This window comes from Taudactylus pleione, unplaced genomic scaffold (genome assembly GCF_031769625.1).
Source record: "Taudactylus pleione unplaced genomic scaffold, aTauple2 ptg000458l, whole genome shotgun sequence".
In the NCBI taxonomy this organism is placed as follows: domain Eukaryota; kingdom Metazoa; phylum Chordata; class Amphibia; order Anura; family Myobatrachidae; genus Taudactylus; species Taudactylus pleione.
Window position 1 is genome coordinate 368,456 of NW_028284860.1, and position 13,273 is coordinate 381,728.

Genomic DNA, 13,273 nt, shown 5'->3' on the forward strand with positions numbered 1-13,273 from the left:
ACTAGTTTGTTGTGTAGTCTTGAGCTGCCCACACTATGTAATAAGCAGCTATGTGATCAATAATTTAATGTATGAAAGGCGACTGTTTGCTTTTAATGTAAAATATTGGGGAGATAGTCAGCATCCCAGCATCAAAATAACGGCGCCCGAATTCCAACAGCGCCGGGATCCCGGCTAAGGTAAGTATCTAGGGTCAGGTTTAGGGTTAGAGGTTAGGGATAGACCCAAGAGGAGTGTTCCGTTTAGGCACTAAAGAGGGAGGGTAGGTTTGGGTTCGGGGAGGTTAGGTTTAGGCACTAGGTGGGCAGTTAGGTTCAGGCACCGGGGAGGGAGGGGTAGGGGTAAGGGTTAGCATTAGGGTACTTACCTGATAATTTTGGGATTCTGACTGTCAGGATGCCGCTGTTGGTATTCTGACCGGCGGCATCCCGACCTCCGGGATCCCATACCCAACCCAAAATACTGTACTGTGCACTTATGCTAATTGTTTTGTGTTAATGGACAATTTATTGCTGCCCCACTTCAGCAGCCAGCACTAAAAGACTCTTTATAGGATGCAGTTTGCTGTGCCAGAAATTTCTAGATGCCTGGCATTCTGCGCATGGGTCTGGTGGGCAGGAGCCAGCAGGTACAGCAGAGACAGTTGAACTGCCACAGACTCCATAACTGTTGTGCTGACTGAGTAGTGAGGAAAGTGGTGAGGTGCAGCACACTTTCCTGAGACAGAGAGGTGTTCCCGGTGACCAGAGATCAGCATGGTGAGACCGAGGCTGTTAGAGTGACCAGAGATTGGCAGAGAGTCTCTCAGACAGCTGTGGCATTTGGCAGCAGTGGGTCCCAGGGGAAGCTTGTCCTAGTGATATCTTCTGGCCAAGCAAGCAGCTTCTTCACTCCCAGTGGAGGTGGGCAGAGAAGCTCTCCCTTCTTCAGTACAGCCGCTGGTGAGCAATACATTGGAGGGGCATGTCTTCCTACATAATCGGCTCCAAGAGGGAGGAACATCAGACCCTGCCAGCTCAGAGGGCAAAACAAACATCTAGATTCTGGTTAGTAAGCCCCAATTAACTGAGTACACCTTCCTGCATCACTAAACAGTGAGAGCCCCAGCAATTACTACGTAACCCAGCAGACTGTGCTACAGACATCTAATTGCAAGTTTAAAGGACTAGTATACCAGCATACATGAGTGAACTGTTTAAATCCAAACTATTATGCAGTCAGCATCTTACCACCAGCATAGACATGAAGTTAATAAGAGCTAATATAGAGGAGTAGGCACACAGTGGGCCTGATTAAGCAAGGATCACAGTAGCAAAGGTGCACGCAATTGATTGATTAATTCGCATTGCGCATGCATGTGCACATGCGCGAACTAGCAATTACGATGGGAACTGCGTTTGTAGAGGCTACGCATACCCAGAGCACACTGATTGACAGGAAGTGCCATTTGTGGGTGGTGACAGGGGGTGATCAGGTGAACACAGGCGTGCCAGTGCATTGCAATGCTGTTGCAGGGGCATGCATAAATTACCCACTGCAATACCAAACGCAGCATGAGACCTCATAGCATGTACTGAGTGAGGTCTGACCTGCCTTAACTGTATGTACGGGTCCGATGGTACTCGATGTTACCGATTACCAAGTATAATGATGTGTGTAAGGGGAAGTGGGCGTCCTTATGGTAAGCTGTGATCGCAATGCAATTGGAAACATTTGCAATTCACAGCTAATATTAGCAACTGCGGTGCGTGCGTTCTAGCAGAATAGCGATCCACGCTGAATCACGCCCTGTATATGCTCAGTCAGCCTGTCTGAACGTCAACAACAGCTCTTCTTAGAATCTGCCAATACGGTGTAGTGCAATAAAGTACAGCATAGTCACAGCAGCTCTGGGGATGTAAAAGACTCAGGTAGATTTACATGCAACTCTTTCCTTTTAGGACAAAGAAATATTATCTACTCAAATAGAGAAAGTTAGTAAGTTCTTAAACTTTGATGCTCAATTTAATTACTCAGATATTTAACCCTGGAGAGATTTGTGCTTTATAATGTATAACACCATGGCCAATACAGCTGAATTGAATAATATTTCTTTATAGGGCCCTATGGTATAGCCAATACATGTGATTGAATTTATATATTTACAAACTTGGTAATGATAAAACATTATTAAGTTGTTACTTGTAGAGTTTATTAACAAATGTGATGTTCGATGTAATTATATGCTTTTGTAATTGGAAGTAATAGAACATGTTTCATGAAACTTTTAAAACATCTTTAAAAATCCTACAAAATAGAAGGTGCTGTGAACTTGTGACAATGAATTTCAGTTCTAATTTGGAAAGTCCAATTGTGACTGTTTCTGAGTTGAAGTATACCTCTTACTATTCAGCTGGAAAATTAAGAATTTGTGCAGGAAGGAAATGCCAATTAGTTCTGGGTATCATATATATAGAATTCCTATACTGACATTCAGAACACTCCAAGAAAATAGATTTGGACACCAATCCTCTTATACCACATTCATGCACTAAACTTGAGAGTTCCTTGACAGTTACATTTATTTAAAATCACACATTTCTAAGAACTTGTTCCCAGCCCCTATCACATTACAGGCAATAAGTCTCTTGTATGTAGAATATATGCACCTTCAGGTTTTGGTTTGGCTTTGGATACCTTAAAAATCATTGAAAATTTATTTAAAAAATCAATAAAAATCTGTATAAAAATCAATAAATTATGTCATTTGGACCTGTTTGAATGCAATCCAAAACCTGAGTTCGTTTTTTAAATCCAAGTTCCGAATTGACTACAGAACAGAACCAGGACCCTGTTTGACTCAGATGGAACCCCAAAGTGATTCCGAACTAGGACTCGACTCAACTCAGAACCCCTAAGTTGGGTGTGTTCCTACTTCAGGAAAACTGAACTACACATCTCTAGTTACAACCTTTTTTTAACACACATTTATCATTACTGTCATACCTGGGATTCGAACCCATCACCACACTACTGCATTAGAATCTGTGTATTCTGACTATATGACTCTACTTGTAATTTTTACTGTAGTTTAAAACCTTTGCAACTAGGCAGATGTATGTAGTGTGCAGCTACACATCTAATCCCCTGCAGCCAGACACTACATAGAACTGCTCAGTTGCAAAGGTTTATACTGACAATTACAAGTAGCTTCAAATAGTTAGAATTCACAGGCTTCTTTTGCAGGAGCAAATAGCTCCATGTGCAAAGTGTCTGACTGTGAAGTGTGGGGTGATGGGTTAGAGTCCCGGGTATGGCAGTTTAGGGGATAGGAGAAGGGGAGGAGATGCTGTTTTTCAAAGAGGAGAAAGCTACAAGAAAGAAATGCCAGCGTAGTGGGGAAGACACCTCTCAAGTCCAGCAGCCCCCTGCAATACTTTCTACATTGCGCCAGTCCTGTCTGTACACACACATTTCCAACAAAACATTTAAATAAAACAGTGATTATAGGATGGGGCAGCCAACGGGGGTACAGGAAGTAAACCTGTAAGGGGCCCAGGTGGTGTGACCAATTTTCTTTTACTAAGAGCAGGCCATGGCAACTGATTTGGGGTGTTTTTTTCAGAGGCAGAGCATGAGCCAAGTGTGACTGATACAACAGAGTGCGAAGTGACAGCATTAGAAAGGTAAGTGACTGTATAGCTAACTCATCCCATTTATTCCTATTGAATTGATAATATTCTCAACCAGGTAGCCTGAAACTGAGTCAGATCACTACAAGTACAGATGCATCTCGTAGATTTCTGCATACTACGCATGGGCATAGAAAGAAATTGGTGACTGTAGATACATAGGGTCACATCCATGATATTAGCATTTTGGGCATTAACTGGGTGGTGACCATACAACTGCACAGAACTCTTTTGTCTCGTGGGAGTATCATAGCAGTGTAGTGGGCATGTAAGCTGACATCCTTGCTTGATCGTAATGATTGTAGGATTGTGTATACAGCCAGATTAGTTACTTTGAACCCACATACACATTCTCCTCAACAGATGGTGTTTTTTTTAACACTGTGAATGGCCCACCGCTGCTAATTCGGGTGGGGGTGGGACAAAAGGGCAGGGTGGGGAAAAGGGGTGGGGACAAAAATGCTTGGACAAAAGATGGAAAGGGTTAGGACAAACTAAGTCATGCAGGGTCATAACTAGGGTAGTGCGGCCAGTGCCACCGCACAGAGCACAATGTGCCATTGGGGGGAACCGGATGCCCACTGCAATTTCTATTTGGCGGGCCGGCCGCTTCTGTGTATATCAGCAGCGGTGTGCTCCTTCTCTGCAGTCCTGCTGGGTGGTTGTCTGAGCTGTCACTAACAGCTCTTCCTTCCCCAGCTTCCAAACTTGGCGCACTTTCTGTATGGATAGGAGAGGCATCATGATGTCTCTCCTCTTCAGTCTCCACACTCCCAGAGTTGGAAAAGTGAAGAGTGAGGAGCCATTTTTAATGGGTGCGCATGCCGGTAAAGGACATTGACAGTGTGACAGTTCATACACAAGGCGGCAGGCAGATTCCATCCTCAGTCCACTCCACAGTCGCCAGCCTCTGTACCTGGTCATAGAGTATCATTGTCCAGGTGTCACGGTAAGACGTGGGCTTGGACCCGGAGTGGAGTCGGATGTGGAAAGGAGGCTTGTTTGTTGATACTGGAAGGCAGCTGGTCTTAACGGAGTATGACTCATGAGGTGAGTGGGTACACGGAGGGCAAGGTGCTGCTGAAGGAATGCGGACTATATTCAGCGACCGGGGTCAGTTGGTCCGCAGCGGGTAGCGGGTACAGATGGCAAGCTGGTATGCAGAACAGGCGAGGTACAGAGCTGAGAAGTGGTAACACTGAGACACTCTGGAACTGCAGCAAGTATGGAGCAAGGGAGCACAGGAACTAGCTCACAGTTATGCTGTGATAAACATTGCACTGGCAACTAAAGGACCTCTTGACAGCCCTTTAGTACCCCCAGGTAGTGCAGGATTGGCTGCAAAACACTCCCAGGACAGCTGTGACCCGATTGGCTCCCACCAGACACCTGACCATAATCCAACATGGCCGTGCCCAGTAGTCTCCAGTGCAATGCACTGTCAGTTTTACCTGCTCACACCTCCCTCCAGATGAGCCCCCTTAGCTTAGTCTGTGGGGACCCCCTGTGCCCAGCGCCACTCTCCAGGACCCTGCTCCACCACCAGAGGGACCGCGCCAGAGTGCCCGGTGAGGTAAGAGTTGCGATCTTGGCAGCCTGACAGCCCAAATCGTGACACCAGGTGAATGCTGACTACATATTGGGGAGAGTACTAGTGAGCAGGAGGGGGAGGGATTTTTCTACTGTGTGGCATAATGTGTAAGGGGTGATTTCGACTGTGTGGCATAATGTGTAAGGGGTGTATTTCTACTGTGTGGTATAATGTGTAAGGGACTGTGTGGCATAATGTGTAAGGGGGTATTTCTACTGTGTGGCATAATGTGTAAGGGGGGTATTTCTACTGTGTGGCATAATGTGTAAGGTACTGTGTGGCAGAATGTGTAAGGGGGGATTTCTACTGTGTGGCATAATGTGTAAGGGGGGATTTCTACTGTGTGACATAATGTGATAATGTGTATGAGGGGGATTTCTACTGTGTAGCATAATGTGTAAGGGGGGATTTCTACTGTGTGGTATAATGTGTAAGGGTGGGATTTCTACTGTGTGGCATAATGTGTAATGGAGGATTTCTACTGTGTGGTTTAATGTGTAAGGGGGGGATATCTACTGTGTAGTATAATGTGTAAGGGGGGATTTCTAATGTGTGGTATAATGTGTAAGGGGGGGATTTCTACTGTGTGGCATAATGTGTAAGGGGGGATTTCTACTGTGTGGCATAATGTGTAAGGGGGATTTCTACTGTGTGGTATAATGTGTAAGGGGGATTTCTACTGTGTGGTATAATGTGTAAGGGTGGGATTTCTACTGTGTGGAATAATATGTATGAAGCATTACTACTGTGATCATAATGTGTAAGGTTAATTACTACTGTGTGCACTAAATGTGTAAGGGGCACTACTACTGTGTGGCATAATGTGTAAGGGGGGATTTCTACTGTGTGGAATAATGTGTATGAAGCATTACTACTGTGATCATAATATGTAAGGTTAATTACTACTGTGTGGTGTAATGTGTAAGGGGCGCTACTACTGTGTGGTATAATGTGTAAGGGGGGAGATCTCTACTGTGTGGAATAATGTGTATGGAGCATTACTACTGTGGTCATAATGTGTAAGGTTAATTACTACTGTGTGCACTAAATGTGTAAGGGACACTACTACTGTGTGGCATAATGTGTAAGGGGGGAGATTTCTACTGTGTGGAATAATGTGTATAGAGCATTACTACTGTGGTCATAATGTGTAAGGTTAATTTCTAATGTGTGCGCTTGATGTGTAAGGGGTACTACTATTGTGTAATGTAACGTGTATAAGGGACACTGTTATGTAGTGCAATGCGAATAAGGGGCACTACTGTGTGACTTAATGTGAATGGAGGGTACTATATTTGGAATAAGCCTCTTCCCAATGAGACCACACTTCCTTTTTTGGCACTGTCCCTGTTTACAATGTGGGGGTGGGGCACCAATGCTCTCTCTAGCGCAGGGCACCAAAATGTGTAGTTATGGCGCTGAAGTCATGTGTACTCTACCCCACAATTTCTGGTAGCAGCCCTAATTGTAGGTGCAGAGGGGGGAGGGCAGGTACAGTACTACTTACCCAAGCCTGGCCCAGTTGGAGGGGCCCAGTGGGGCACTGGAGTCAGCAACTGCCCCCTCTGCCTACTACCACAGACCAGTCCTATATAGCAAAGCAGCTGCAGCAGCACATTGGGAAGTGAGAGAGCAAAGACCGCTACAGCAGTCTCCACTCACTTCCCTATGTTCCGCTGTGGCTATTTTTCTATACCGGAATAGCCACCTGTAGTGGGCAGAAAGGAGGTTACAGGTGAGGGCGATCGCACTTATCCACTATTGTGTTACCCCTGCAAAACAAATAGCAGCACAGCTGTAAGCAGGGGCATATCTAGAGAGTAGGGGGGCCCATGTGCAGTCTCCGACATGGGCCCCCTCGGCTCTGGCCGGTGGCTGGCAGCGCACCAGAGTCTATAGAGTATGCCCAGGTCACCAGGAAAATGAGCGTGGCAGCCATTTTTCAGTCATTTTTACAGCACCGGATCTCCACGCCGACGTGGGACTCCATAGAGGTAAGTAATACTATGGGTGCAGGGTGTGTGGTGCGGGGCCCGTGTGCCCCGCACACCCTACCCCCTTTATAGATATGATGGCAAAAGATCCAATATTCAGATATTACAGGATAGAAAGCTATGAATAACTGGTTACATACACTGCTCACAAGGTGGATGTCATTATGGGGGAGATGTAAAGTATCTGACACTACACTTGCATAAAGTGTGGCCATATTCAATTTGATACAAATCATATTCCTCTGAATTGCTAATATGACTTATGGGACACTACATATTTTAAATTTAAATTGATATGTTACGTGACCAAGGTGTATCACTTGTCTGGAAACGCTACAGTGAAGTTAGTGTCCAGTTAATATTAGAGATGAGCGGGTTCGGTTCTCTGAGAACCGGACCCACCCAAACTTCCAGATCCGAGGCGAGAACCAAGCTAGGCTCGGGTTTTCCCGCCTGACTCGGATCCGAAAATGAGGGAAAAATGCATTGGATTCTGATGGGTTTTGCATTATATAAAGGTCCCCGCGATCGGCGCCATTTTCACTCTGGCTGTAGAGAGAGAAGCTAGCAGACGTAGTCAGTCACTGTCAGGCACTCAGTGTGTGTGTCCAGTCAGGGTCTTGGACTGAAGGCTGCTGCTGTGTTGTTCATAAAGGCTCTTAGGCTGCAGTAAAGGGGGGCTTCCTTCATTGGGTGCTGCAGCTGCTGTGTCACTTGTCCTGTTAATAAACTGTGGCTGTTGCTGTGTTTTTGTCCTGTCCATCAGGCTAGAGCTGCAGCCCATAAAGGGGTGCTATGTTGTCCAGGGGGGTGCTCTGTCAAGTAGGGGGGCTCTTCCCCAGTTAAAAAAATGTAAGTGTTTTTTTTGTGTGTGTGCGTTAGCAACTTAGCTGCGCTATTATTGTATGGTGACACTGCAGCAGTTTATTGTCCATGTATTTGTGACTCTGCAGGTGGTGTGTCTGCACTCAACAGGGGTGCTTTGTTGTCCATCAAAACGGGGTGCTGTCTGTGTTGCTCATCAAGGGGCTGCTGCCTCATTCAGGGGTGCTCTTCCCCAGTGTAAAAAAAAGTGAAATTAAATTAGTAATATCAATATTGATCCACAAAAAAATATATTTTTTTAGCAACTTAGCTGCGCTATTATTGTACAGTGACACTGCCGCAGTTTATCGTCCACGTATTTGTGACTCTACAGGTGGTCTGTACGCACTCAGAAGGGGTGCTTTGTTGTCAATCAGAAAGGGGTGCTGTCTGTGTTGTTCATTAAGGGGCTGCTGCCTCATTCAGGGGTGCTCTTCCCCAGTGTAAAATTAAAAAAAGGGAAATTAAATTAATAATATCAATTTCAATCCACAAAAAAATATATATATATTTTTGTGTGCGTGTGTTAGCAACTTAGCTGCGCTATTAATTGTTTGGAGACACTGCCGGCCAGACCGCAGTTTATCGTCCATGTATTGTGATATTATAAGTCATAGTGCAGTGTGTTACTCTTATTCATAAATAATTAATCTTGTGACACTAAGTTGTAGCGCAGTGTGTTACTCTTATTCATAAATAATTAAACTTGTGACACTGTAAGTGGCAGCACAGTGTGTTATTCTTATTCAGAAATAATTAATTTTGTGACACTGTGTTGGCGCAGTGTGTTATTCTTATTCAGAAATAATTAATCTTGTGACACTGTAAGTGGTAGCGTAGTCTAATATTCAACATTTCACTTCTTTCCTTAATTTTAAATAAATGATTAGTTTACACGCCGACTAAAGGACCACAACAAAGTGTTACATAACATGCGTTATATTATATAAAACATAATGACATCAGCGCAGTGAGTTATTCTTATTTATACATAATTAATCTTGTGACACTGTAATTGGTAGCACAGTGTGTTATTCTTATTCATAAATAATTAATCTTGTGACACTGAAAGTGGTAGCACAGTGTGTTATTCTTATTCATAAATAATCTTGTGACACTGTAAGTGGCAGCACAGTGTGTTATTCTTTTCATATTCATAAACAATCTTGTGACACTGTAGGTCATTGATACTGTTGTGTAATATTTTAAATTGGTACAAATTGATGTGTGTGCTGTACCCCACTTCATTTATGTTTGTTGATATGGAGAACGATCAGTTGAGACTTGAGAGGAGAGCAGGAACCACATACTAGTGCTTTAGCTGCTGCCAGGGCCTCCAGTCATGAGGGTACTAGTCCATCTACATCATCTACTAAAGCTGATGCCCAAGAGCATACAGGGCTTAAGTCAGGGCATCTAAAATCAAGAACCAATCTTTTACAGTGGTAAAGAAGAAAACATCAAAGGGAAAGTTACCTGCACAAAGACATAAAATTGGCAACATGCCAGTTTCAACACATGAAGTGGCAAGGAAAGGCTAAGGCCTTGGATTTAATTTTTTTGGGAAAGTTTACTTTTTTCTCAGCAGGTGCACTTGCTGGATAAACTGAAGGGGAAGCCATACTGCATCACGTGCCACTTGAGCTGACAATTTGCTTACCAACAGCTCTTTGCATCTCTTCAGATCTGTGTACGTTGGGAAGAAAGTCACAACGTCTTCATCTTTTCTGGGATGAAAATCCACTCCCAGCAGCAGCAGGCATAGCACTCAAACATTCTTCCGGGACAAGGACTGATGAAAATTAGTAAAATATTTTTTGTAAATGCCTCTCCTCCTCCCCTCCCCTTCTCTCTCATAAATTTGCTTTGGAATCAAAAAATTAAATTAAATTTACTATCAATCAACCCTTCCTGTCCCTGCCTTCAAATACATATATACTCCAGCTCCCTCAGGCCTCTTGAATAATAAAAACATATGTTTCCTGATGTGCTATATTGGAAGTTGAACTGTCATGTGTTTGTGCTACCCACTGCTGCCGCTTAGCTTAGTCAGCCAGCTGGTTTGGTGCAAATTTTGGGCCTAAACCAGATGAAAACAATATTGTGAGCTGTGAGGTTGTCAAAATTGACTAGAAAAGAGTGGAAATGAATGTCATTGAGGTTAATAATACTGTAGGAACAAAAAAAAACATTTATGTGATTTTCGCAGATTTTATAATTTTTTTTAAAACAAATACAGATCCAAAACCAAATGACACAAGGCGCAGTTTAAGCAAAACCAAATCCAGATCCAAAACACAAAGAGATACAGATCCAAAACCAAAATACGGGGGTCGGCGCACATCCCTAGTTAATATAAGTCCACTATACGAAAACTTGTGGCTGGGTGTTCTTCCATAATATATTATGAGTGATGGTGCGTTACCGGTATTAACCACTGTACTGCTGGTCCATCAGGAGTCCCTTTCTTTGCACGATTGCTAAGCTGGTTCAGATGGTAACTGACAGCAGCCTCTAACCAATGAACTAGCCTCTAACCAACCACTAGTGATGTCAGTGGGCCGGCTTTTGACGGGAGGCGTTCCCATGGGAACGCCCCCCGTCAGGGAGGCACGCCCCTGGCACGCCCACCAAAGGGGGCGTGCTGTCAATCAACATTGACAGCACGCCCCCTTTGATCGGACACAACGAGCGAAGGACTTTCCTTCGCTCGTCGCGTCTGGCGCATGCGCACGACAGAGCTCCCTCCGTCGTGCGCATGCTCAGTCCATAACATCGACCCACTTGCGAGCGGACAGCCGCTCGCGAGTGGGTCTGAATCAGGCCCTATACTTATTAATGTGGGCATTAATGATTTCTGCAACATTTATAATTTTATGATGTAGACAGAATTTTAAGAAGTGTAAAATATTAATTGTTGCCACCAACAAAAATAAATGTTAATGCCCATTTAGCAATTAATTAATATTCCCTATTAATATAATTAAAAATAATATTGCTTTCTTATTTATTAATTTGATAAAATAAAGAACAAAGACTGATCCAGTGAAGTTGCGTCTGACTCAGAATAGAAGGGACATAAGCAAAAATATGTAAATTGTAATTTGCATCTAAAAGTAGAGATCTACGTGACCCAGAATGAGCCCCATTGTACGGAGCTTATATGTCCTACTTGTTTCTTAATATAAGCACGAACAGCATCTCTAATGGTATCAGATATACTGTAGATATGATTTACTTATTAATAGTTAGAGAATGTTAGAGGAAAACATCTGTGACGGAATGTAATGCCAGCATTGGAACTATCGCCCTTGCGGAGGAAACTCACACACTGAACTTGCATATTTTTCATTGCAGCCCTATGGGGTGATAAACAAAGATCTGCAAGTGCGGAGGTACCATCAGTGCGGCATATAGCTTGCAGGGGTGAGAACATTGCTCCTAATTTAATTCCCTCCTATGAGTTTCAACCTTTTTTCTGATGTTCCTGATGTGTTCGGCAAACCGAACACTCAGTTTTCTTATGGTGCGCTCTTCGCATTGCTGGTCATATGGACATTCCACAAGAGATTTTTACTGACCCGCTGCCAACAGCAGTTCTTGAGTGAAAACTGTTACTGATTTGTGGTGGTTTTAACCAACATCAAAACACATTTTCGTCAATTTACCCCCATATATAAATAAAAATAGAGACACACAAGTGTAATAAGTAGATAGGCACTAATTTAGATAGATAAATAGACAGATAGATAGATAGCATTATAAATCTTTGTATTGTTTAATACATACTAAATATATATATATGCATGTATGGAGTCATACATGGCTCTAGAGTACATTACTGTTTAGTTTAGAATTCCCCCAGGGGGTGGCAGGTAGCTGCTTGCAAATAGAAAGTTGCTGACTTAAAACTTCTGTATCCAGTAAGACTCCATAACTTCCTGCTCCTGTCCTTATTTTAAACTCATTTGGAGTAAAATAAACTTAATTTATAACACCATATGATCTCATCAACTTCCAGTAAGCTATTCTTGTATCTCTTGTTTTCTTAATATGACTGGAAATACATTATAAATAGTCACACATTACGGATTTCAGTGATGAAATTGTTTCTACATTTTACCATTGAATAAACCCAACTGAAACAGATTAAAGGTGAAAAAAAATAGTTACGTATTACTCTGTCATGACAAACATTTTAACCAGATATTCTCTAAATAATACATACTCTTCATTGAATTAAATGTTTCTATGGTGCCATTACTATATCTTTCAACATTACCGTTTCACCAGGTACTAGGCACTCTGCTCCTGAACTTCCTACTTAATTTATGTTTGCAGGCACCAGTGTAAAAAAAAAAATTGATCATTTAATCCAGAGTTTCCTAAACTCTGCCATTACAGTCCAGGTTTTCATGCTTGAGTCCAGATGGTTAAATCAAATTGACTGATGTACTAATTAAGTCAACTGTGCTCAAGCATGGATATCCTTAAAACCTGCACTGTAATGGTAATCAAAAAATATGCGAGTTCGGTGATTGGAATTGTAAATTAAGAGGGAAGTCCAGGAACATAGCATTTTGTATCTGGTGGAAAGGGTTATATTGGAGGGTCTGCATTACCCTTTTTCAGTAATGCTGTATAGAACTTTTAGTGTGACAGACTTTCTCATCATATTTACTTCAGTCTCATATATACAGTATATTTTGGGCGAGATTAAACTCAAACAGGTTCCCACAAACATGAATGAGTTTTCCCAGGCCAAACTCACAAATTTATCAAGAAATGAGTTTTGCAAAATCGTGTTTTTTGATGTTGAATGCAAACGTGTTTTGTCGTGCGAGTTTTAGGCAAAACATGTGTGAGAATGGATGTGTTTATAAAACACACAGGAGAATGGTTGTGTTTAGAAAACACACAGGAGAATGCATGCATCATCCTACGAACATGTTTTAATTGAAGCAGTCACATTATGTACACACTGCCTAAGCATATAAAAGCACCACAAACAGCCCAACCATTGAGGGTTTTGTAGGTTGGATGTGCAGTGTGTTTATGGTGTAGGATAATTTTTGGCTTCTGGAATTGATTGCTGCTTGGTATGTGGAAAATTTTTGTGCTTATTTATTATCTTGTCATATATCTTTTTGTCT